General features: G+C 34.2%; 1 long non-coding RNA gene across 1 annotated transcript in view; it reads right to left on the bottom strand.

Moving 5' to 3' along the window:
• The window catches only part of LOC144576817 (uncharacterized), a 126,556-nt gene extending 112,316 nt beyond the window's left edge, over window positions 1–14,240 (bottom strand). The window contains exon 1 of the long non-coding RNA XR_013519371.1: window positions 14,091–14,240. This is a non-coding gene — a long non-coding RNA (uncharacterized LOC144576817). The remainder of the gene's footprint in view (window positions 1–14,090) is intronic.
• Between the last annotated feature and the right edge of the window lie 12,878 nt (window positions 14,241–27,118).

Genomic DNA, 27,118 nt, shown 5'->3' with positions numbered 1-27,118 from the left:
CAATACTTTTCAGAAAATGATTCAGTATCTGTAAATAATGTGTGATACATCCAGAAAGAAATAGTAAAAGTATTTTAATATTGGCACTTTAAGTTTTACAGAAAATTTTGCCCTGGGAAGACATTAAAAGGTATCTTTCACCTTAAATGTAGTTAGAACAATAATCAACATTGAATCTGAAGGTGTCTTACATTTTGACATTTCTTTACTCTGGGACAAGCATTATTTCAAATGAAAAGGGGGAATTAAGGTTGCAAATGAAATAAAGGTTACCAATCAACTAATTATAAAATAGGGAAATTATTGTAAACAATAGGATCCCAATATAATAACAGATTTACTTTAACTGTTAAGTAGGAGGAAGAAAAAGAGAAAATAGGAGATTTTGCCATGGTCACAGAAATTCAGTATTTTCTGGCTTTCAAGATGGAGAAAGAGGGTTAAAGTGAATGCAGGATGCAGGTAGACTCTAGAAAATGGACAAGACAAAGAACATTCAAAAGGGAATGCAGTTTTTCTGAAACTTTGAATTTGTTCCAGGAGAACCACATCAGGCTTCTAACCTATGGAACTATGAAATATTAAATTTATGTTGTTCTAAGCCACTAAGTTTGTGGCAATTTGCTACAACAGCTATAGAAAACTACTACAGATCTTGGTACCCCAAAGTGGAATGCCGCTATAATAAACACTTAAAAATATAGAAGTGGCATTAGAATTGGACAGTGTAAAGAAGCTGGAAGAATCTTGAGGAGCATAATAGAAAAAGCCTAAATTGCTTTGAGCACATATTTAGTAGTAAAATGGTTGTCAAAAACTCTGCTAGGGAAGATTTAGAAGAAAATGAGTGTCATGGCAGAGCAAATATATACTGCTTTAGATAATGCCTAAATAGTAATTAACTGACTGTAGAAATTCGGACATTAAGGGAACTGCTGGTGAAAGTTTAGAAGAAAATGCAAAATGTGTTCATGGAAATTTGAGTTAAAGGGATCATTGTTATGTACTGATAGAAAGCTTAGTAGATTTCTTTTTTCTCTGAGATGAAGTCTCCCTCTGTCCCCAAGGCTGGAGTACACTGGCACAATCTAGGCTCACTGCAACCTCTGCCTCCCAGGTTCAAGTGATTCTCCTGCCTCAGCCTCCTGAGTAGCTGGGATTACAGGTGTGCACCACCACGCCTGACTCTTTTTTTTTTTTTTTGTATTTTTAGTAGAGACAAAGTTTCACTGTGTTAGCCAGGATGATCTTTGTCTCCTGACCTTTGATCTGCCTGCCTTAGCCTCCCAAAGTAAGATTTTTTATCACAGTTATATGAAAATTATGACTTGTATATGAGGAAAATTGACTTTTAGCTGAAAAGATTTCAAGCAAAGTATGAAAGGTAGAGCCTGGTTTCTTCTTACTCCTCGTAAAAAAAATGATGGAGAAAACATACAGATAAACAAAAGTACTGTTAAACAAAAAGGGAGTAAAACTTGATGCTCAGGTTTCCCTGATGACAAAAGACAAAATCTGTATTTACTCTTAGAAAATAAATGCTCAGGATGTGATGGTATATTGAGCAATCAATAGTTGAGATGGTCAATTAGAACACCCAAGTCGAAATGAAAGTAGCAATCAGATCTTTATTTACATAATGTTAGGCTGAAAATAAGAGCAATGTATAGGTACTAGCTGCTAATACTCAGTTTTTCCCATGAAACAACACTCGAGAGTTAAGTGAATACAGAATAGACAGGAGAATCACCTCACTATCAAAGAGCCCGGAAAAAAGGGGTTATTGCCTATTTTTGAAATGCTGGGCTTGGATGTGGGAAAAGAAGGCAAAGTTAGGAGAGAAACTGCATTGAGTCAAAGTTGAGAAAAGTGCCTCAATGAAAGCCTCCAATAGTGAAATATCAACAGTGTTCAGGAATTTCCTCAGCCAATGCTCCTCCTGATAAGGAAGGTTCTGAATAAAGGCACCTGTTTTGGAATGCAGATACACATATGAGCATGGTTTACTTGAGGAAAAGGGGTTCACGGTTGAGTATATGACTTCGACTCCCCAGAAAAATGGAATGCATTGATTGTTCACAAAGTCTGGTGTGAGAGGACAACCTAACCTCATGAAGCCTGCCAGACAAAGACCTGTAACTGCCTGTAGTTGGACCCAAAAGATCCCATATGGGATATTGGGCTGTAATCAGCCCCACAGGACTAAAGCATCCCATTTAGGACTCATCACAGCACAGACATTCCTTGTGAGATTCAGGCCAGGCAACTGCCCCTAGTTTAGAAAGTGTAAGGAAGACAGGAACATATCTGGCCTGAATGCTGTCTTTTGAAAGGCCTGATTCCAAGATTGCTCCTTGGTTGGTATCTGGAAATTTGGATTTCAGGAGAACTCTCACCACCCCAACTGATAAAGAGTGGTTCACTGTCCCTAAACCATGCAAACAATATGGTTTTTTCTCAACACTTGCTTTCCTTCTGGGAATCTGGTATTGTGGTACATGCTAAGCAGGGAATGCCTAAGTGACTAGTTCTCAATACAACCCCTAGGCACTGGGTCTTAATTCCTTAGAAAGATTAAAAATTCAGAATATTTAAGTCATAGAAAAGACAATATGAAGAGATTTTGTGATTCATAGATCCTCTAAATCATCACAAGTAGCTATGGGGTTATCTAATAAAGATCTGTCTTATCTGATAGAGTAAATTCCCCTGACACACAGGAGAGCCACAAAAGTCTTGGGAATTTTATACCAGCAGAAATGCTGTCATCATGGACCTCGGTGGACTGAAAGAATATAAAATGAAAAAGGTTGTCACACTCCCAAAAGGGTAAAGCCAGGAAAGTCTGGTAATAGGACTCAGCTGCAAACATGGGCTACCTTTCAGGAAAAATGTAAAAATGTCCCACAGAGTGGAGTCATGGATCCCCAAGGGCAGCGCAGAAATATGTCATCCCTAGTCCTTGAAACCAAGTGGAGTTTGCCCGGCTAGATTTAGATAATGCTTGGGACTAGTGATTTCTCTCTTTGTATTTTTTTTTTCATTTTCTCAAGTTCTAATAGGAAATATCTATCCTATTCCTTTCTAGTACAATTCCTAGTACCATTGTACTTTTGGAGCAGATGGTTTTTTTTTTTTTTTCTAGTATTCCAGGTTTATAAGTAAAAAAGAATTTTGCTTTAGGATGATTTACATCCAAAGCCTCACCCAAACCCAATTTAGATGATTTAGATGATGAAATTCAGAACTTTTTAACTGATGAGAACAAAGCCTAGAGTTTGGACTTTGAGTTTATACTCTAGTGAGTAAAGATGATTTGGAGACCTTGGTGAAGATGAATATATTACGCATGTGACATGGACTTGAATTTTGGAGTCTAGAGGGCATATTGTGATAGGGACAGTAGTGCTTCTCCTCATGCCTCACAAAAAGATGTTAACATCCTAAGCCTTAGAACATGTAAATATGATAAATTGTATGGTGAAGATGGAATTAAGATCGTAAATAAGCTGATATTAATTAAGGAGATTTTTCTACATTAGGAGGGCCCAATATAATCACCAGGTATTTAAAAATGGAAGAGGGAAGCAGACGAGGAGAGTCATGGAAAACTGTGATTGTATGAGAATAATCAGAAAGATGCAAAATTGATGGCATTGAAGATAGAGGAAGGAGACTATGAATGCAGGTAGGCTCTAGAAGACAGAAAAAGCAAGAAAACAGATTCTTCTTTAGAACCTCCAAGACAGAATGCATCTCTTGAGTGTGTGTTGATTTTATTTTAGTGAGATCTATGTGCAACTTCTAACCCGCAGAACTGTAAAATAATGAATTTCTGTTGTTTTAAGCCACTCTTTGTGGTAATTTATAACTTTAATAATAGAAATAGAAAAGTAATATATCTGAGATGCTAATGGGTGAGATTTATTATTCTTAATCAAATTGTGTTTACAGTTTAGTCAAAATTGCTACTACCCCATTGAATTAACCAAACTTAATGCGTGACTCTTATTTCTTATCCATTAACTACCCATTTAAAAAATTCCTCCCCACAAGGTCTACCTATCTCTAATATAATAGTCTTTTGAATAAAAGACTAATAAAATTGAGATCACCATTTGTACCTTCAGAATACCAAATTGTTTAAGATATTCATGTAGATATCATTTTGCTCTACACTGTACTATAAAATTGCACAGAAGAAAAAAATTAATATAGACTCTTTGAATATCAGGATTGAAGAAGCCTCTAAAGGCCAGGATATCTACCAACTTCTTTCATGGTTTTATTCTTTCCTTAGCATCTCTTTCACTTTGTTTCTAGTATCTTTTGTAACATTCTGTATTCTGAAGCATCTTATTCCACCCTGGATTCTTCAAATCAATGCAATATTTTAATTGTTGTTGACTGTATCTGCCATAATGTTAAAAGTATGATTCACTCATTACCGTGAGTGTGAAAAAACTTAACTGAGAAGCAATGCCTTATATTTAATAGCAGAATAGATGAATTTCAGAACATTTTTGTTCTCTTGGCCTTCTACTCAAGCCTTTTGTAAATGATTCTACCACACTGAGAACTGGCACTTTCTGCTTCTGTCCATCTGTTATAATGGAATTTTGCCGGTTTTTAAAATGTGATAAGACAACTACACTTGAACATAAGTGCCAGCAAAACATAGACACAGTTTTTAACTCTGCATAGCATTTCTAACAATACCCTTTGGGCAATATGCCATGAATTCTGTGGCAGATTTGATCCTCAATGGGGGGAAAAATCTGTTTCAAATTCCATGTTCTGATGAATTACATGTTTTGTTCATATCAGATTTTATTTTAATCTTAAGCCACGTTCAGCAAAGGGGAAGAACGAAGCACTATTGGCATTGTTAGAGATCCATATTCCTGGTAAAGATGCAGAAATCAAATCAAATGTTACATGTGAAAGTATAAAGCACCACTCAGATCTGAGGCATTGTTATTTTATAACTAACATATATGATTGTGCTTCATACAATAAAATGAGGAAATAAGTTATTGTAAAATGTCTTCCCTGTGTTTTCATTTTGAACAATTACTCTTGAATTCCTTTGCATAGGAAGTAATATTCTAATGAATAGAGTATGTTCTTTAACATTCAAAGATTGACTTGAGTACTCGAAAATTCTGCATTTCCAAAGCAAAGTGACTACTACCTGCATAAGAAGTTTAACATGCACAGAACAGTGGGCAGTTGCTAGAGAATAAACTAGAACATGCTAAATATTTGTTTTTCCTCATTTCATAAACTGTTAGAAAACATTGAGAATTTAATGAATATTTAGGCTATTGATAAAATAAAAACAGCTTAAAAATTATACTTGAAGAACAAAGCATGTATTTATAATATTTATATGATAAGCACATTTTATATAGTACATGTACTTTTTTCTCATATTTTTAGTTTTTTAGGTAGGCTAATGTATGTTAAAGGTGAAACAGACAATTTTCAGTTGAGTATGATTTTCAGCAATGATCAACGTGATGCTTTAATCCTAAACTAAAATCAACAGGAACTAAATAGGAGAGATAAAAGAATATTTTTATAATCTAAAGTGATTGGTCTTATTCAACACATATTTGTAAAATAATCCATCTTAACTGCTGAGACTTTTAAACTTGTACATTATTTCCTTTATTTAGGACCTTTTAAAGAGTCAAGAAGAAAAGGGAAACAGGCATTTTATTTAGTTTCCAACATCATTTATTCATCTTTGTATTTGTAATATATTCCCATAGCTCATAATCTAAAAGGACACAAAGGAAATTCTTTTTCTCACATTTGACAAATTCGCTCAGTTCTTTACAGAGGTAACTAGCAATATCAGTTTCTTATGTATCTTTCCCAGGGCTAATTTTAATTTTGCACTTGTTTTATATATAAGTATGTGAATGTGTGTTTCTGTGTGTGTGTAATGTGTGTGTGCGTGTAATGTGTGTGTGCATATGTATCTTATATATCTTATGACTTTTCACACAAATAAGAGCATAAAATGTATTCAATTCTTGTGTTGACCAGGCAACAGTATATCACTTCATGAGAAGCTTCCATATCCATTATAGTGGTTGCAAGATATTTAGTTATATATAAATATAAGTCGATTTTGTTTATAATTAAACAATATTTGATAAATATGTGGTTTTCAATAAATTATCTCATATAATTCTTTAAATAATTTTATGAAAGAATAATCATTTCATTTTACACGTAAGTATTTCATGAATCAGAGTTAAATAATACCTGGTTATGGGACTGGGATTCTCCAGGCCAAAATCCCAAGATATGGCAAATATTCGAATCCATTTTTGTCTAAGTTCAATTACATGCCATTATCTGATTCAACTTGATAAAACTGTGCCCTATCCTTTAAAATTTTTATCAGTGTTTCAATAATTATTTATATTGTAAGTAAGTTTTTAATAAAAGTAGAAGTTGAACAAAACAGTAAAACTGAACTGGTCGAGCTATGGTAAAAATTCAAAGTATTTTTTTTTCTTCTGTCTGTTAAATGATCCATGCTAGAGAAAATATAGAGAAAATTCTCTTAAACATTGATGTCAAGACTACGTTTGTGGAAGACAGTGTGTCAATTCCTCAAAGACCTAAAGACAGAAATATTCAACCCAGCAGTCCCATTACTGGGAATATACACAAAGAAAAAATAAATCATTCTATCATAAAAACACATGCACACATATGTTCATTGCAGCACTATTCACAGTAGCAAGGACATGGAATCAACCTAAATGCTATCAGTGATGGACTGAATAAAGAAAATGAGATATATATATACACCATGGAACACTGCACAGCCATAGAAAAGAACATGAACATGTCCTTTGTTGAGACACAGATAGAATTGGAGGCCGTTATCCTTAGCAAATTAACACAGAAACAGAAAACCAAATATTGCAATTATCACTTATAAGTAGGAACTAAATGATGAGAACATATAGACACATAGAAGGGAACAACATGTACTGGGACCTTTCAGAGAGTGGAGGGTGGGAGGTGGGAGAGAATCAGGATAAATAACCAGTTGGTAGTAGGCTTAATAGCTGGGTGATGAAATAATCTGTACAACAACCCCCCCATGACACAAGTTTACCTACATAACAAAGCTGCTCTTGTTTTCCTGAATTTAAAACAGAAGTTAAAAAAAGAGTATGTAAACTATTTCAGTTAAAAAACATTTTAAAAAGATGGAAAAACCCACAGAAACATAACCTTCATATGCCTCTTCTCTCTCATGAAGAACATTATTTGATGTTGAATTTCTTACATTGCCCTTTATTTTCTAAAGCTGTTTTTCTCTTCTCTCCTTTATAAGTATCAAAAAGTAATAAAATATATGCTTAGCTCTCTTTCAACAGTATTCAATTCCCTTGAAATCCTTAAATAATTTAACTGAATTGTGACTAAGGAATAAATGACTGGCCTCCAAATCTTCTAGAACAAAGGTAAAATAATAAAGAATCAAGAAGTATTATAAGCAGAGGCATTTCAAGAGTCCATTTATTTCTTAAATTTGTGGTAGTCTTCATTTTGGTTATTGGCTGAGCTTTCTCTCTTCCCTAAGGATGACAAAAAATATATATGCCTTTAGTGATGATGCTTATGTTATGTTACTCTGCCACCATGGCCAGAGTGGTTTGATCTAGTCATAGTTACCTGATGTAAGTTTTAGCCAATCAGCTTCTTTATAAGAGGGAGTTAAAATCGATATCTAACTGGAAGAAAAAAAGCCATCTTATGGTCCCATGGAAACAGCAGGGTATGGGAGTCTAGGGACATCTGCTGAGCTCCCAGAGTCTTTTTTTTTCTTTTTTTCGAATCCTATTTTGTTTTTACTTTTTTTTAAATTAAATTTATTATTGCATTTTAGGTTTTGGAGTACATGTGCAGAACATGCAAGACAGTTGCATAGGTATACAAATGGCAGTGTGTTTTGCTTCCTTTCTCCTATTCACCCACATTTGGCATTTCTCCCCAGGCTATCCCTCCCAAGCTCCCCCCCACCACTGGCCTTCCCCTTTTCCCCACAATAGACCCCAGTGTTTAGTACTCCCCTCCCTGTGTCCATGTGTTCTCATTTTTCATCACCCACCTACGAGAGAGAATATGCGGTATTTCATTTTCTGTTCTTGTGTCAGTTTGCTGAGAATGATGTTCTCTAGATTCATCCATGTCCCTACAAATGACACAAACTCATCATTTCTGATTGCTGCATAATATCCCATGGTGTATATGTGCCACATTTTCCCAATCCAGTCTATCATCAATGGGCATTTGGGTTGGTTCCAGGTCTTTGCTATTGTCAACAGTGCTGCAATGAACATTTGTGTGCATGTGTCCTTATAGTAGAATGATTTATAGTTCTTTGGATATATACCCAGTAATGGGATTGCTGGGTCAAATGGAATTTCTATTTCTAAGGCCTCGAGGAATCGCCATACTGTCTTCCACAATGGTTGAACTAATTTACACTCCCACCAACAGTGTAAAAGTGTTCCTCTTTCTCCACATCCTCTCCAGCATCTGTTGTCTCCAGATTTTTTAATGATTGCCATTCTAACTGGTGTGAGATGGTATCTCAATGTGGTTTTGATTTGCATCTCTCTAATGACCAGTGATGATGAGCATTTTTTTATGATTGTTGGCCTCATATATGTCTTCTTTTGTAAAGTGTCTGTTCATATCCTTTGCCCATTTTTGAATGGGCTTGTTTGTTTTTTTTTCCTGTAAATCTGTTTGAGTTCTTTGTAAATTCTGGATATCAGCCCTTTGTCAGATGGGTAAACTGCAAAAATTTTTTCCCATTCTTTTGGTTGCCAATTCACTCTAGTGACTGTTTCTTTTCGCATGCAGAAGCTGTGGAGTTTCATTAGGTCCCATTTGTCTATTTTGGCTTTTGTTGCCAATGATTTCAGTGTTTTGTTGATGAAGTCCTTGCCTACTCCTATGTCCTGGATGGTTTTTCCTAGATTTTCTTCTAGGGTTTTTATGGTGCCAGGTCTTATATTTAAGTCTTTAATCCACCTGGAGTTAATTTTAGTGTAAGGTGTCAGGAAGCGGTCCAGTTTCTGCTTTCTGCACATGGCTAGCCAGTTTTCCCAACACCATTTGTTAAACAGGGAATCCTTTCCCAATTGCTTATTTTAGTCAGGTTTATCAAAGATTATATGGTTGTAGATATGTTGTGTTGCCTCCAATGCCTCTCTTTTGTTCCATTGGTCTATATCTCTGTTTTGGTACCAGTACCATGCTGTTTTGATTACTGTAGCCTTGTAGTATAATTTGAAATCCAGTAGTGTGATGCCCCCCACTGTGTTCTTTTTGCTTAGAATTGACTTGGCTATGAGGGCTCTCTTTTGGTTCCATATGAAGTTCATGGTGGTTTTTTCCAGTTCTGTGAAGAAAGTCAATGGTAGCTTGTTGGGTATAGCATTGATTCTGTAGATTACTTTGGGCAGTATAGCCATTTTCATATTATTTCTTCCTAACCATGAACATGGAATGTTTCTCCATCTGTTTGTGTCCTCTCTTATTTCATTGAGCAGTGGTTTGTAGTTTTCCTTGAAGAGGTCCCTTACGTTCCTTGTGAGTTGTATTCCAAGGTATTTTATTCTTTTTGTAGCAATTGTGAATGGCAGTTTGTTCTTGATTTGGCTCTCTTTAAGTTTGTTATTGGTGTATAGGAATGCTTGTGATTTTTGCACATTGATTTTATATCCTGAGACTTTGCATAAGTTGCTTATCAGTTTCAGGAGTTTTTGGGCTGAGACGATGGGGTCTTCTAGGTATACTATCATGTTGTCTGCAAATAGAGACAATTTGGCTTCCACCTTTCCTATTTGAATGCCCTTTATTTCTTTTTCTTGCCTGATTGCTCTGGCTAGAACTTCCAGTACTATATTGAATAGGAGTGATGAAAGACGGCATCCTTGTCTAGTGCCAGATTTCAAAGGGAATGCTTCCAGTTTTTGCCCATTCAGTATGATATTGGCTGTTGGTTTGTTGCAAATAGCTTTTATTACTTTGAGATACGTTCCATCGATAACGAGTTTATTGATGTAATTTAGCATAAAGGGCTGTTGAATTTTGTCAAATGCCTTCTCTGCGTCAATTGAGATAATCATGTGGTTTTTGATTTTGGTTCTGTTTATGTGGTGAATTACGTTTATAGACTTGCTTATGTTGAACCAGCCTTGCATCCCCGGGATGAATCCTACTTGATCATGATGGATAAGTTTTTTGATTTGCTGTTGCAATCGGCCTGCCAATATTTTATTGAAGATTTTTTCATCTATGTTCATCATGGATATTGGCCCAAAGTTTTCTTTTCTTGTTGGGTCTCTGCCGGGTTTTGGTATCAGGATGATGTTGGTCTTATAAAATGATTTGGGAAGGATTCCCACTTTTTGGATTAATTGGAATAGTTTCAGAAGGAATGGTACCAGCTCCTCTTTGTGTGTCTGGTAGAATTCAGCTGTGAATTCATCTGGACCTGGGCTTTTTTTGTGTGGTAGGCTCTTAATTGCTGCCTTGACTCCTGACCTTGTTATTGGTCTATTCATAGTTTCAGCTTTCTCCTGGGAGGACACAGGAGTCCAGGAATTTATCCATTTCTTCCAGGTTTACTAGTTTATGTTCATAGAGTTGTTTGTAATATTCTCTGATGATGGTTTGAATTTCTATGGAATCTGTGGTGATTTCCCCTTTGTCAATTTTTATTGCATCTATTTGGTTGTTCTCTCTTTTCTTTTTAATCAATCTGGCTAGTGGTCTGTCTATTTTGTTGATCTTTTCAAAAAACCAGCTCTTGGATTTATTGATTTTTTTGAAGGGTTTTTCGTGTCTCTATCTCTTTCAGTTCAGCTCTGATCTTAGTTATTTCTTGTCCTCTGCTAGGTTTTGAGTTTTTTTGATCTTGCTCCTCTAGCTGTTTCAATTTTGACAATAGGGTGTCAATTTTGGATCTCCCCATTCTCCTCATATGGGCACTTATTGCTGTGCGGTTCTGGGTTGGTTTATGATTTCTGAATTCTAACTTGATTGCACTATGGTCTGAGAGACTGTTTGTTATGATTTCAGTTGTTTTGCATTTTCTTAGGAGTGCTTTTTATTTCCTATGTTTTTATTGTTTGACTTACTTTTCTTTATCTTTCCCATAATATCCTCCCCATTTCTTGGTACTTTTGTTTCCTTTAAGCACTGATGTATCATTTGAAAAAATTTATTCAACAAATATTTAATATGAACTTTGAACTTCAATATGTTTCATCCTATTTTAGGCACTGAGTATCTTTCAACAAATCCAACATGGTTCTACTCTTGTTCAATTTGCATTTTAAAAAAGACTGAGAGCATCAAGAAAACAAACATATTATAATTTCATGTAATGACAAGTGCTATGGAGAAAAGTTCTAAATAATATGGAATGAGAGGAAGTTGGGATAAAAAGTTGGGATGAAAGGAAGTTGGGATAAAAGTTGGGATAAAAAGCAGATGTTGGGCCCGGCGCGGTGGCTCAAGCCTATAATCCCAGCACTTTGGGAGGCCGAAGTGGGTGGATCACGAAATCAAGGGATCGAGACCATCCTGGTCAACATGGTGAAACCCCGTCTCTACTAAAAATACAAAAAATTAGCTGAGCATGGTGGTGCGTGCCTGTAATCACAGCTACTCGGGAGGCTGAGGCAGGAGAATTGCCTGAACCCAAGAGGTGGAGGTTGCGGTGAGCCGAGATTGCATCATCGCACTCCAGCCTGGGTAACAAGAGCGAAACTCCGTCTCAAAAAAAAAAAAAAAAAAAAAAAAAAACAAAAAAAAACAAAGAAGCAGATGTTGCTTCTGAGAAGGAGAGAGTTTTTTTATTTAACATAGCTTACCTTACCTATGCATAGTCAATAATTTTGGATAGGAAACAGAAAGAGCCCTATTTATGGAGTAGCCATTACTCAGACTTAAATGATAGAAGAAATGAGATTGTAAACCTTAGGAAGTTCTGGGGAAAGAATATTCTAATGGGGAAGACAGGCATGTTCAGTGATACTCATAAAGAACTACACGTACACATGTTAAAAAAATGTAGTGAGGAAGGAGGAATATGATAGTGTAGTAACTGAACAAGTTAGAAGGAATGCACCACACACTGAGTTCCAAATCAAGAGTCCTTTTATTAGATCGTGACTGAGAGACAGCTAATGCTCAAAGTTCTCTTCTTACTGAGGAAGGGGCTTGATTATCTTTTATACCTTGATTTAGGTAGGGGAGGTGGTACCTGGCTGAAGAGGAATATTACAGAAGCAGAAAAGCAGGTTAGAGGAAGGGGCTGTGGGCACAGGTGTTTTCCATACAATCACCAAGAAAGGGGGTGATCAGGCTCCTAGAAACAATGATCAAAGGGAAATTTTTTTTTTCTTACACTAACCTGGGTAGACCAAGCAGGATGTGGTTACAATGTTTACAAGTGTTAGGAACAGTACACTTCAACAAGTGCAGCATAACCCAGTTATACACTCAGAGGGGCTGTGATAGGAAGGAGGAAGCTAGGCTAGAGTTTACAGGTAAGATGGAGTCAGTGATGCTAGACCAGGGTAGGTTATTACAGTAGGACAGGAGAAAAAGTGGTCAGGCAACAATATTTGTAGTGGTAAGAGTAAATTTTTACAAATTAATTTACATTGGTAATTTACTTTCTTGATTTAAAAATAAAGATTCCGTGACTTTGTGGGTGTGTCAATGTGAGGTAACATATTAAAATCACATAGCACGTTGTTCCATATATAATATTTGCTTTTCTTTCCTTCGTTTGTTATGTTATTGTTTAAATGTGAAGGTTGAGAGAAACACCTACACTATCATTATTACGGATTTAGAAATATATTTGATGAGGCTCTTCAAAATGATAGAAAAACAAAAACTATGAGTAATTGCAGTTAAGTTGTTAGAAACAGTGTTTTATTTTCCTTGTGTTGATAGTATAATGTTGTCTTCTATATACAAATATAATTAATGCATCTGATCTGACATTAATAGATAATATAGTTTTAGTGATATAGTTTGAATTTAATAGTTAAACTGTGCAATTTTTGTTTTCTTTTTCACCTTTCTTTTATTGACCATGTACTGAGAGTTCAAAATATGCTAAAACTTTTCTTTGAATAATGTCTAACTAAACCACCATTTACAATTCCAAAGAGGCAGAGAGGTCGAATTCTGCCCCCATCACCCTAAATTTAAAGCTGGTTATTTCTGATTCTAAAACTCATGTTATTTATACTACACTGTCCAGTCAGCAATAATTACAAATAACATCTTTTGAATATTAACTAGATGGGTTAGCAGATGTTGCTTTTGAGAATGAGAGAGTTTTTCTATTTAACATAGCTTACCTATGCATAGACAATAACTTCCCCTCAAATAGGTAATATAGAAACTTGAATGAAAAAATGGATGAATTAATAAAACTTATAGGCATCAACTGCCCAAAATATTTCTGGTATTACAAAGGGCAAAAGCAAATATTTTTCAAGCCTGGTTTAAGAAGACATAAAATGTCAACACAAATATTAGTGCACAACATTCTAATAAATTGTAGGATTGAGTTCAAACATTTGGACAGGTTTGCCTTTTAAAAGATAATTATTTATAAATATTACTTTTTGCCATCTGGTGACATCTTGTAATGCTTATTTATATAAGGACATGTTAAAGGAATGTAATGACATGTTAAAAAATGATGTTTAGGCTTCAATATTGCAGTTAGGAGATGACATATATAAATTTGAATTATTTGCAAATAGATGTATTTCATGTTTTATTCCTCACTTGATATGCCAAAAAAATAATAAGAAGAAGAATGTGTATTCATCTCCTTTGACTTTCCTGTCTTGCATAGCTTGATGGAAAATGAATTATTTTATGCCTGGTTAGAGATCATTGCAGTGCGTTCTCTCCGTGGTTTTGCTGTAATTTTCAAATATGAAAGTAATCTACAGTAGAACATGTTCATTTATATGAAGTAAGGCTATTTTCAGTGATGTTACCTGAGGTTCTCTGAATTTCTCTGGATATTCTATCACAGCACGGGGCTCCTTCTTCTCAGAAGATGGTGTATTCTCTGAGTTCCAGCTTGACATCTGGCAAGTATACAGTAGATGCATTTGCTGGTCACTGCAGTCCTGTCAAGAATAATTAATTTTGTACTTCTTTTGGTCCTCTACTGCAGTAAAATAGTGAAAGTTTTTTACTAATCACACAGAAAAAATACTAAAAGATGAAAACAGTGATAAAATGCACAGTATTTCTCAAAGCCCATTGCCCAGTTAATATACCAATTTCTTTATTCTTAGAACCATGATTTTAACAAAAGAAAAAAGTAGTGCTAGGTCTACATGTATTCCATGTATGTATATACGCTCATGTGTGTGTGTTTTTATGTATTTGTGTATGTAAGGCAAATGTTACTTGAAGAATGGTAATGAGCAATAACTTAATTCATTTCTTCAGTTGTTTAAATATAAAATATTCTTATTCATTTGTTCCAATACTTCAATTAAATGTTACCTCCCCTTGCTGTAAAAAAGTATTTTAAATCTTTGGACTTGCTTTGCCTTTATGAAATGTTTTAATACTTTAGGGGCCAGAATCACCTACAATTGACAGATAGCTTTTTTTTTCCTACAAGTTATTAAATGATCTTTATTGAAATATTTTACTTTGTGATTCCTAACTAGTTGGACATTTCACAGCACCACTGTTGATGTCATCTATGATGTCATGAGGGTGGAGGCCATCAACATTACAGCCCACAGACTGGGCAGTCCCCAGAATCTCTTTAATGGTTCCAGAGAGTTCTCTGGCTAAAGATCGGTGCCACATCTGTTGAGCAATGTTGACCATCTCATCAAAAGTAATATTCCCTCTGTGTTTAATGCTTTTCTGTTTCTTTCTGTCTCTTGGTGGTTCCTTAAGGGCTTTGATGATTAGGGCAGAGGCAGAAGGCACCACCTCAATCTGGGCCTGTCGACAGATAGCTTTTTAAGGAAGACATTATTTAAAGACCATATATATATATATCCAGAATAGGAGTCACATCTTATAGCTTTATGAGAAATGTTCTCATTATATTAGATTAAGAAAACATGTGAAGTTTTCTGTATGTTACTCAATTTTTTGCTGAGCTACATGTTTACACATTTCCTTTTACATTTTTGAAATAAATGAAATGAGTGGCAGAATAGAATTGCTTGAGAAAGCAAAAATAATTTTATGTCTCATTCTTCCAAAATTTGTTCAAAGATTTCCTTGAGAAAATAAATGTTGATTAAAGTAAAAAGGGAGGAAGTAAAATGGGGGGAAAAAAGAAAGGAAGGAAAGAAAGAAAGATACCACATCTAGTAATTCTCAGTTTCTGAATTAGCTCAGTCACAATTACATCTTTGCCAATCCCAATGAATAGTTTTCAAGCAATAAAGATATATCATAAAGTAGTGGGTGAGAAATTGAATGGTTATCTTTTCCTAACCCTTCATGATTGACCTGGACCAATTTGCAATTCTTTAATTATTGCCTTTAGTCTCTATATTTTATTTTCAAAGCCAGAAATAAAATAACATATAGATGTTATGTTTGACTTCACACACACACACACACACACACACACACACACACACACACACAATTTACTGGTGACAATGCATCAGTACTTAAAAATATCACATTTTTAACAGTTGTGAAAATTAAGTGAAATAATTAATATAATACACCTTGTAAAACACATAGTAGCCATTCAATAAATGTAATCTATCCCTTTTATCTATCTGGCATTCTTTTAGTAGGAAAAAGTATCATCAGCTTTGTAGTAAGAACCATTTTCAAATTAAAATTAATTAACAAAAATAAAATAATTTAATTGCTTTAATAAAAATATCAACATTTATGGAGTTGAAAGAAATGAGTGCATATATATAAAATATATACAGTCTATATCTCATTTAAATATATAGTCTATATACAGAATATATATAATTAAATGAGACTAAATAGATAGAATTATTAAAATTCTATATATTCCATACATATAGAGTATATGTTAAAATTCTATATATTCTATATAGATTCTATATATTCTATACATATAGAATATATAGAATTGTATTAATTTAACATATTTTAATTACATACTAATAATTTATTGTATTCATATATTCTCTGTGAGCTTATAAACTATTATCATCATCATTATTTTACAAAGGTCAAGCTAACATAGAGTGAGATATCCTTCGATCACACAACCAGTAAGCAGTAAAACTAGGGTTTGAACCCAAGCTATGTCTCACTTCTAACCACTTTACTGTTATTTTCCTGAAACCAAGTATAATCTTTGTTTAGAAAAAATTCCTAATAACCTTATTTAAAGAAAAATTTATACCTCAGAGGGACCAGTAGTTTACAGAACTCCATGGTTTAAGATAAAAGGAGAAGTACCATGGTTTTTGTGGATAAAGAAGATGACAGAGAAAAGAGAAGAAAGCTGGGCAGTTGCTGTATCTGGAAGGAGCAAGGCTTTACTATATTTTGATGCTTCCGCACCTCCAATTCTTTTATCAAAAATACATTGCAATTATAAGTGTTTTGATGAAAAAGAATTCTTGGAGAAATCACTAGAGGGTAAAGAGCTTTTGGCAGTTAGATTTCCATTGATTAGATATTTGTCTGCCTTCTCCCCATTCGCTGCTCAAGGCTAAGAGTTGGTCTATGCTCAGGAGATAGTAGGAATTTTGAAGAAGGGATTAGAAGCTCTGGGGTCTTCCCCAGCTCTGACACTAGCTATGGGAACATATGTGAGTTTCATAATTTATTTTTGTGTGAATTCTAATCCTTCTGGCCCTTTGACTTTACCATCATAAAACTAAAGATATTCTTTATACTTTTCTTCAAGTGCATGATATATTGTTATGTCTCTAATGAGAAATTCTCTACCACATGATTAAGAAAATTATTTATGAACTAAACAAAAAATGCAAAAATAATATAATATTATATTCATGTAAATTCAAAGTTCTATATTACCAGTGTATATATATTTTGGAATCATTTTCCTGGTTTCTTTTTTAGAAGTTACTTCCTGCAGTTTGCATACTGTTTGGCTTAAGAATCCCCATCACTAGCACACATTTGTTTAAATGAGCATATCCAACTACACAATAGGTAGAAATAGTCTAAATCTTATTAACTCTAGTGATTTCTTTCATAGCCATTTCAATGGAAAAGGCATGTTGCTGCCAAATTTTATCCAATGTATTAAGTCTCTTTGGTTGCATAAAAAAGACAAAGTAACCCTGAACTATAACATATTCCAAAAGTCTGGTGGTTCATGAAGTGAGAAATTATGAGCTTGGGTTTTTATAAAATCTAAAAGGTCAAAAGGGTAAGCAGATGGCTAGCTGTAGAATTTATTGCACATTAAGCAATTGTGTTGATGTGCCAGGCAAAGTCCTGGAAGCTTATGAGACTGTAAAATCCAATGACCCTGTATTAAACTGAGGGTTCAGTTCATGATACACATGTAATTTTAGAGATCACATCTATCACTTGTTTATTATCTGTCAGAAACTCACACCATTCAACACAATTAATATCCTGCACTGTAGTTTTTACTATTGCTCTTATTTTAACCTCTTTTTTTTCCATCTTGGAATTTTATGCTCCTTTTACAATATTACTAAGTTCAGGATAATCAAGTGACAGCTCAGCAATGCTAAATGATTTTTCAGTAACTTTTCAGTACTCATAAGTAATAAAATTTTATAAGGGATATAAAGAATTTAGATACTCAATCCCACATGCTTTCTTCAGTGTACATCAGTAATATTATTGTCATTAGTTGGAGCTTTGGAATACAGAGAGCAGGAATATATTTTTTGTAACTACATATAAAACTTAAATTTCCTTTCTTAAAAAAATGTTAATCCCAAGAAGATGATCTAAGGTATTATAGTTGCAGACTCTAATCAAGCAAAAACAAAATTGTCAAAGACAAATATCTTGCATACTTAAGAAACTGTTTTCTGAAGACTTGCTTTTAGTATTATACTAATAAAATTTTACCAGTATACTACAAGATAGCATACCATAGTGCTCCTTGTCAGGTCTTTTTAGTGGATGATGATAATAACTTAATATTTACTCAATGCCAGATATGAAAGAGGAATTACTACAGCCTTAAATGTTTTATAAAATTTTACCCTCTTTTATGAGTTTCCAAAACTATAGGATTTATAATTTTAAGAATATTATATGAATGACCATAATTCTATTAAGCATACATTCAAAAATTCAAATTGAATTTTGCATTGGAAAAAGTTTTCCCTCTGTTGTAAAAAAGGAATTGAGCTAATGAGAGTTGAACGTTTTCATTATTCCTTCTTATTTGTCTTACTTACCTAAGGAAAATTGGAACATTCATTTCATGTCATCAACTGGAGTTTATATATTTTTTGGCCCTATGATTACTAAATGTAAAAGCAAATGAATTTATATAAGTCACCAGCGTGGTGAATGTATATGTTTTATTTTAACTTTATCAACTCAATATTTATTTCTTCAATGCTTTGATAAATTAGAGTTAGTCTTATACTAGATACTCGCTTTACACTTATTAAATATAAGTGAGATCAGGATTGGTTGCTCACATCCATAATCCCAGCCTTTTGGGAGGCAAAGGCAGGTGGATCACCTGAGGTTAGGAGTTTGAGACCAACCTGGCCAACATGTTGAAACCTTGTCGCTACAAAAAATACAAAAATTAGCCACATGTGGTGGCTCAGACTACAGGTCTGAGCCACCTGGGAGGCTGAGATGAGAGAATTGCCTGAACCCAGGAAGCAGAGGTTGTAGTGGGCCAAGGTCATGCCACTGCACTCCAGCCTGGGTGACAGAGTGAGACCCTGTTTCAAAATAATAATAATAATAATAATAATAGTATATGTATATGAGGATAAAAAATAATTTAAAATAAAAAATATAACCAGTGTGTTGAATACAGTGATATGTATGTTATATACAGATTATTTGAATATGTGCAATCAAAATGAAGAGATACATTAATTCAATAAAAACATACATTTCAGACTTTGATTGGTACTAGACAGTGCTTGGGAATATGTATATAAGGAAGATATGGTAAAGACATGTTGCTTAATTTCCTTTTTTACTGGTCTTTTTGTTTTTTTCTTTTTTAATGCTACAGTTGTAATTTTATTTGAATCATTTCTTTGCATTAAAAAATTATCCACATGCATTTGTTTTACTAAATATTATTCTTTAAAAATATTGTAGATCAATACTGTTCTGGACCACATGGATATGAATTAGATTTTTTTGAACACATTGTTTTTAGACCTGTAAATAAATAATGGCCTTTTGTTTCCTCTCTATATTACCTTTCAGGATGTGTTTACCATTAATCTTTTCCCAACTAATGCTCCATACTAATTCCTCTGACATTCACGAACAGAGAATTATAAGGTCTAATTCTCTTGAAAGTCAGAGTTAAACAGTGAGTCATTGGGGATTGTAAGAATTTTTATTTGATTTTCCTCTAAACATTAAATAGAAAGAAAGCATTGATAAGTTAACAGGTAATATACAAAGTAAGCCCTTTAATACAAAGTTTAAAGAATAACCAGAAAAAATATATAATGAAGAACAAAGGCAAGTAGAAATTGCTACCTATTGGATTGCTTTAAGCAACCACATAATTTATCATCTAAACTGATCATTTGAAAGCGCAGTATTAATAATTACATTGGAACAGTGTGTGACCTGTGTCTGTGCCAGCTAAAGTAGGATGTGTGGTCACTCTAGAACTGCCTACTAAGGGATTTTCAATGTACATTAATACAAAGGAAACAACTCAATTCTTACCTCTTTTCCTCAACAAGAAGATGCAATAAGGGTATGAGGCTTAGTCTTCACATTCAAAACACTTATTAAAATTTGAATTCATATTGTAAATAATAATTTAAAAAAACAGATGCTTTGAAAATTATTGGATAATTTATACATTTAACATGCATTTTTAAAAAAATGGTCATTTTGCTATATCTTTTTAAAAGTCAGAAATGAAGTCTAAGAAATAACACAAGCAGAGATAATGTCTTTCAGAGTAAGAAAAAATCTAAAAATATTTTACTTATAAAACAGAAATAAAGTTTATTAAAATATTCTCTACATTATAAAAGTGTTTTCATGATGTTTAATCTATTAAGCTAGTTTTAAAAATAAAACAGGAAATAACCTTAATTAAAATTTTACATGTAACATAAAATAATAATGTATTTTGTAATTTTTGTTTTGAAATTCTGCTAGAAATATCATTGTTTATTAATAAAAGTGTGATTTTGAAATTTAAATATGTTCCAAGTAGCTTTATTATGTTACACAACTGTTTGTCACCTTATTGCTCTTTAAATAAGCAAAATGGATGTGACTCGGTGGCTCACACCTGTAATATCAGCACTTTGGGAGGCCAAGGTGGGCGGATCACCTGAGGTCACGAGTTCAAGACCAGCCTGACCAACATGGAGAAACCATCTCTACTAAAAATACAGAAAAAAGAAAGAAAAGAAAAAAATAACCAGGCATGGTGGTGCATGCATGTAATTCTAGCTACTCGGAAAGCTGAGGCAGAAGAATCCCATGAACCCAGGAGATGGAGGTTGTGGTGAGCCCAGATCGTGCACTCCAGCCTGGGCAACAAGAGAGAAACTCCATCTCAAAATAAATAAATAAGTAAAAATTAAAAACAAATAAAAGAGCAAAATAATGGCCCTAAATAATGATTCTACACTATGCATCCACCCTTGAATTTGATAAAATTCCATATCAGTTATGATTTTATCATAAAACTGCTCAAAAGGTTGATGATGAGTTAATTAAGGGGCTATTTACAAAGATGTGGTCAAGTGCCAGCAAGAACAGAAAACTTGCCACCTCTATATATGAGAGGACAAGGGAAGGAAGTGACTCCAGGCACCAGTGGGTAATGGTTTTACCTCTGGGTAAGAGGCCTTGGTAGAAGGATGCAGCATATCCTCATTATGATGTCTCTGAGAGGCAGTGTGGAATAAATTCCTACAAGTGTTTCACATTAGGCAACTTCTATTATAAGCCAGGCATCAGGGTAACCCAGCTGATAGAGTCCACAAGGGTCAAAAACCATAGTAGAGGAGGGTGGCAAGTATATTTGGAAAGGCAAATGAGAATATCCAGAACGCACTACACTTTTTTTTTGTCATCATCCATTATTCTCTTTTGTATATAAAACGTTTAGTCACCAATACTATGTTGAATAGAAGTGTGAGAGTGGCCATCCTTCTATTGTTCTGGTTCTCAAGGGGAATGCTTTTGAATTCAGCATTATGTTATTTGTGCATGTGTCACAGATGGTTCTGTTACGTTGAGGTATGTCCCTTCTATGCTAATTTTACTGAGGGTTTTAATCATAAAGGGATGCTGCTGAATTCTGTCAAATGCTTTTTCTGCCTCTATTGAGATGATCATGTGATTTGTGGTTTGAATTCTGTTTATGTGGTATATCACATTTATTGACTTTGCGTATGTTAAACCATCTCTGCTTACCTGGTATGAAACACACTTGATCATGGTAGATTATCTTTGTGATATGCTGTTGGATTCAGTTAGATAATATAGATAATATTTTGTTAAGAAATTTTGCATTTCTATTCATCAGGGATATTGGTCTGTAGTTTCCTTTTATTGTCGTGCCCTTTTCTGATTTTGGTATTAGAGTGATACTGTCTTCATAGAATGATTTAGGAAGGATTCCTTCTTTCTCTATCTTGTGGAATAGCATCAACAGGATCCATACAAATTCTTCTCTGAATGTCTGATAGAATTCAGCTGTGAGTCCATCTGGTCCTGAACTTTTTTTTGTTGTTGGCAATGTTTCTTATTATCATTTCAATTTCACTGCTTGTTATTGGTCTGTTTAGAGTCTCTATTTCTTCCTGGTTTAATCTAAGGGGTTGTATATTTTCAAGAATTGATCCATCTCCTCCAGGTTTTCTAGTTTATACACATAAATAGTAGTTTTGAAAGATTTTGTATTTCTGTGTTATTGCTTGTAATATCTCCCATTTTGTATCTAATTCAGCTTACTTGGATCTTATCTTTTCATTTCTTGGTCCTGGTCAGAGCAATCCAACAAGACAAAGAAATAAAAGGCATTCAAATCAGTAAAGAGGAAGTCAAACTGTCTCTGTTTGCTGATAATATGATTGTATACCTAGAAAACCTCCAAGACTCCTCCAAAAAGCTCCTAAAACTGTTAAATGAATTCAGCAAGGTTTAAGGACACAAAATTAATGTGCACCACTATAAACCACCAGCACCAAGCTGAGAATCAAATCAACAATTCAACCCCTTTTATAATAACTGCAAAAATAAAATAAAATACTTAGGAATATACCTAATCAAGGAAATGAAAAACCTCTACCAAGAAAAGTAGAAAACACTGGTGAAAGAAATAATAGATGCCACAAACAAATGGAAATAGATCTCATGCTCATGGATGGGTAGAATTAATATTGCCAAAATAATAATATTGCAAAAAGTAATCTGCAAATTCAGTGCAATTCCTATCAAATTATTGCCATCATTGTTTATAGAACTAGAAAAAAAATCCTAAAATTCATATGTCACTAAAAAAGAGCCCACAAAGCCAAAGCAAGTCTAAGCAAAAAGATAAAATATGGAGGTATCATATTACTTGACTTCAAACTATACTATAAGTTCATAGTCATCAAAACAGCATGGTACTGTTGTAAAAACAGGCATACAGACCAATGGAACAGAATAGAGAACCCAGAAATAAAGCCAAATACTTACAGCCAACTGATCTTCAACAAAGCAAATAAAACAAAAACATAAAGTGGGGAAATGATACCCTATTGATCAAATGGTTCTGGAATAATTGGCAAGCCACATTTAGGAGAATGAAACTGGATCCTCATTTTTCACCTTACACAAAAATAAACTCAAGATAGAATAAGGACTTACATCTAAGACCTGAAACCCTACAAATTCTAGAAGATGGCATCAGGAAAATCATTCTAGACATTAGCTTAGTCAAAGACTTCATGACCAAGTACTGAAAAGCAAATGCCACAAAACAAAGATAAATAGATGGAACTTAATTAAACTAAAAAGCTTCTGCACAACAAAAGAAATAATCAGCAGAGTAAACAGACAAACCACAGAGTTGGAGAAAATCTTCACAATCTATACATCCAACAAAGGACTAGTATCCTGAATCTACAAGAAACTCAAAAAAATCAGCAAGAATAAATAATCCTATCCAAAAGTGGGCTATGGACATGAATAGACAATTCTCTAAAAAGATCCACAAATGGCCAAGAAACATATGAAAAAATGCTCAACATTACTAACGATCAGGGAAATACAAATCGAAACTTCAATGTGATACCATCCAACTCCTGCAAGCATGGCCATAATCAAAAAATAAAAAAAAAAAGTAGATCTTGGCATGAATGTGTTGAAAAGGGAACACTTTTGCACTGCTGCAGAAAATGTAAACTAGTACAGCCACTATGGGAAACAATGTGGAGATTCCTTAAAAAACTAAAAGTAGAACTACCATTAGATCCCATAATCCCATTACTAGGTATCTGCCTGGAGGAAAAGAAGTCATTATATGCAAAAGATGCTGCAAATACATGTTTATAGCAGCACATTCACAATTGCAAAAAGAAGGAACCAGTCCAAATGTCCATCAATCCACAAATGGATAAATAAATTGTGGAATATATATATACCATGGAATACTACTCAGCCATAAAAAGAAACAAAATAATGGCATTTGCAGCAACCTGGATGGAATTGGAGACAATTATTCTAAGTGAAGAAACTCAGAAATAGAAATCCAAACATCCTATCTTATTCATAAGTGGAAGCTAAGCTATGAGGATACAAAGGGATTAGAATAATACAATGGACTTTGAAGACTCAAAGAAAACTTTCATTTTTATGTGATCTGAATTCTTGGTGATTTTCATTTTAATGAATTGCTACAGCACCTTGGTGACCAGGACTATTAGAAAATGAAGTACTAAGTGGTGCCCAGTGAATCATCTTGAATTCCTTATACAAAATGCCTTGAGTTATTGCATAGCAACAGTTTTACCTTGGCCAGTAAAGTAATCATCTTTTCTTCCTAAGGGTTCAATGACATGAGAAACATAAAATGGCCAGGGAAGGGTATAACGTATTCTAATTTAATATAACCATTTCTTCATTTACTAAGTTAAGCATTTCTCCTTTGGGCACTAGGATCACTAAAATTAGCAGAAGCAGATAATTAAAATTATTTAAATATGATACTTGGTATAACCACAGCACTTTTATAAACCTAGAGATTTGGCTATGGATAAGATGACACTCATATACTGGCCACTTCTTTGAGACTTATATTGCATCCTGCATACAAACTATTCAATTTCAAGTAGTTTTTTCTCCCCACATGGCACCATGTTTTATCAGGCTAGCTTATTGTTTTATCACGCTGGCTACTTGGGGTTGATTGTGTATTTTATAAGATTACTGAATTTTCTAGGCACATATCTATTGCTATTGCTGTGATATGAATGTCTTAATTAGAGAAAATACTGTATAAATTACATATTCATAAGTGAATCCCTTTCTGGTGATTTACTTTTTTTAGGTATTTATTTTTAACTTTGTTTTTATTTTAACTTTCATTTTAGAAACAAGGAGTAATATATGTGTAAGTTTGTTACATGGGACTATTACATGATTCTGAGGTGTGGAGTATGGATCTTGTCACCCAGATAGTAAGCCTAGTACCTGATAGGTAGTTTTTTTAACCCATTCTTTCTCACCTTCCCACCCTCCCCCCAACCACACACACACTTTGCAGCAGCATGGATGGAGCTAGAGATCATAATCTTTAGTGAATTAACACAGGAACAGAAAATCAAATACTGTGAGTTTAGCTTGTGTTTAGCATATTATGTCCATGTGTGCTCAATGTTTAGCTCCCACATATCTCAATGTTAAGTGGGAGCTGAACACTGAGCACACATAGACATAATATGAGAATAATAGACACTGTGGGCTACTAAAGGAATGATTCATTTTCGAAGTCAGCAAATGATATTAGCAGAAGAACTGTGGAAGAAGAAAATGTATATCTTTAAAATTTACCTTTTTCTTGGACAATAAATTGCTTCATCTCAAACATGTTGGAAGGGATCCAATGTAATCTACTTGCCACCAAATGTCTTTTAGACCCATTCAGGGGAAGTTTGCCTCTGTTCTGGGCCTAGATTTGATATCTTCTGTTGGTAACCTCAAGATTTACTAGAAAATAATCAAATCAAGTTTAGTGAGAAAGAGTCATTTTTTTTTTCTGATTCACTGTATAATATCAAGACAATAAATTCTCTCTAGAACATATTATGAAGAAATCAGAATTGCCTTGCTCTGGGAGAAACTTAAACCATGTACCTATATGCAGAAATTGCATGTCTATGCAAAAACAAACTACTTCTGCTTTTGCTTGTTTTGATTGAAAGTATATGTTGGATTAATAATGCATGTCAGGTGTTAGGTACCGTATCATTCTGCTCTAACGATAGTATCATGTGTAGAACTGCAGCAGCAATTGGTATCTTACCTGAAAAAATTTACACCAAACCATGGTCAGTCTTGCTTTGGTGCTGGTCAAACAAATGAGTTTACGAGAAAATATTTTAAGAACCACCAACCTACATCTTTACATATTTTATTCTCCAATTCCTGTAGTTCTCTGAGGAATATAATAGTGTTTTTGGTTTACTATCTTGGAGGAAGGGCAATACAGCAGCTCGAATGGTTGGGGTGTGTGTGTGTGTGTGTGTGTATTTTGCTTTAAGTTTTGAGATACATGTGCAGAACGTGGAGGTTTGTTACATAGGTATATGTCTTTCGTCGTGGTTTGTTGCACCTATCAACTCATCACCTAGGTTTTAAGCCCTTTAAGCACCACATACATTAGCTATTTGTCCTGATATTCTTTCTCCCCTTGCGCAGTCCCCCACCACAGGTCCCAGTGTGTTTTGTTCCCCTCCATGTGTTCTCCCTGTTCAACTTCCACTTATGAGTGAGAATATGTGCTATTTGGTTTTTTGTTCCTGTGTTATTTTTCTGAGGATGATGGCTTCCAGCTTCATTTATGTCCCTGCAAAGGACATGATCTCATTCCTCTTTATGGTTGCATAGTATTCCATGGTGTATATGTACCACATTTTTTTTATTCAGAATATCAGTGATAGATATTTGGGTTGGTTCCATGTCTTTGCTATTGTGAATAGAGCTCTATTCACAAGTGTTTTTAGTTGTCTATTTGTACCAAAATAGTCTCCACTTCACAGATCAAGAAATTGAAGTGAAGATTCTCAGTTAATAATATTTATCACTACTATAAATTTGGAGGCTGGTAAAATAACCAGGAAAAGATTCCATAGTACCACAGTAAACTCTGTGAGATAGAACCAGGCCACAATCCTTATTTTTATCAACTTTAGATTTCCAGATCCAAAATATAAGAATGATAAAATAGCTCCATTTAGTATATATATAGTATCTAATACCTTCTGAAACATTAAGGCATTTCCTACACATTAGGACACAGATACTGTAGTAACCAAACATCACTAGAAAAGACTTGGAAAAAAGGAACAGCTTTGTGGACATGTGACCTGTATGGTAAGACAAGTCCCTGAGCTCAGAAGCATCATGTAACTAAGGCTCTGCTATTGCCATCTTGAAATGTTAGCAATTTTATCATAGCACTTGTGTTTTGTGTATTGCATCTGATAAAACGATAGAGTATGCATGTGAAGGGCAGTTTTGCCTAATAGGCATGCCCATCACCGACCCATCTTCACGTAGTTTTTACAATGTCAGTAAGCACAGAACTCTGCATGAGAGTTTAATGAGACTTAAAGTCAGTACTAAGTAAGTCTGC

Source organism: Callithrix jacchus, chromosome 6 (genome assembly GCF_049354715.1).
Source record: "Callithrix jacchus isolate 240 chromosome 6, calJac240_pri, whole genome shotgun sequence".
Lineage (NCBI taxonomy): Eukaryota > Metazoa > Chordata > Mammalia > Primates > Cebidae > Callithrix > Callithrix jacchus.
This window is presented reverse-complemented; position numbering and strand designations above follow the sequence as displayed.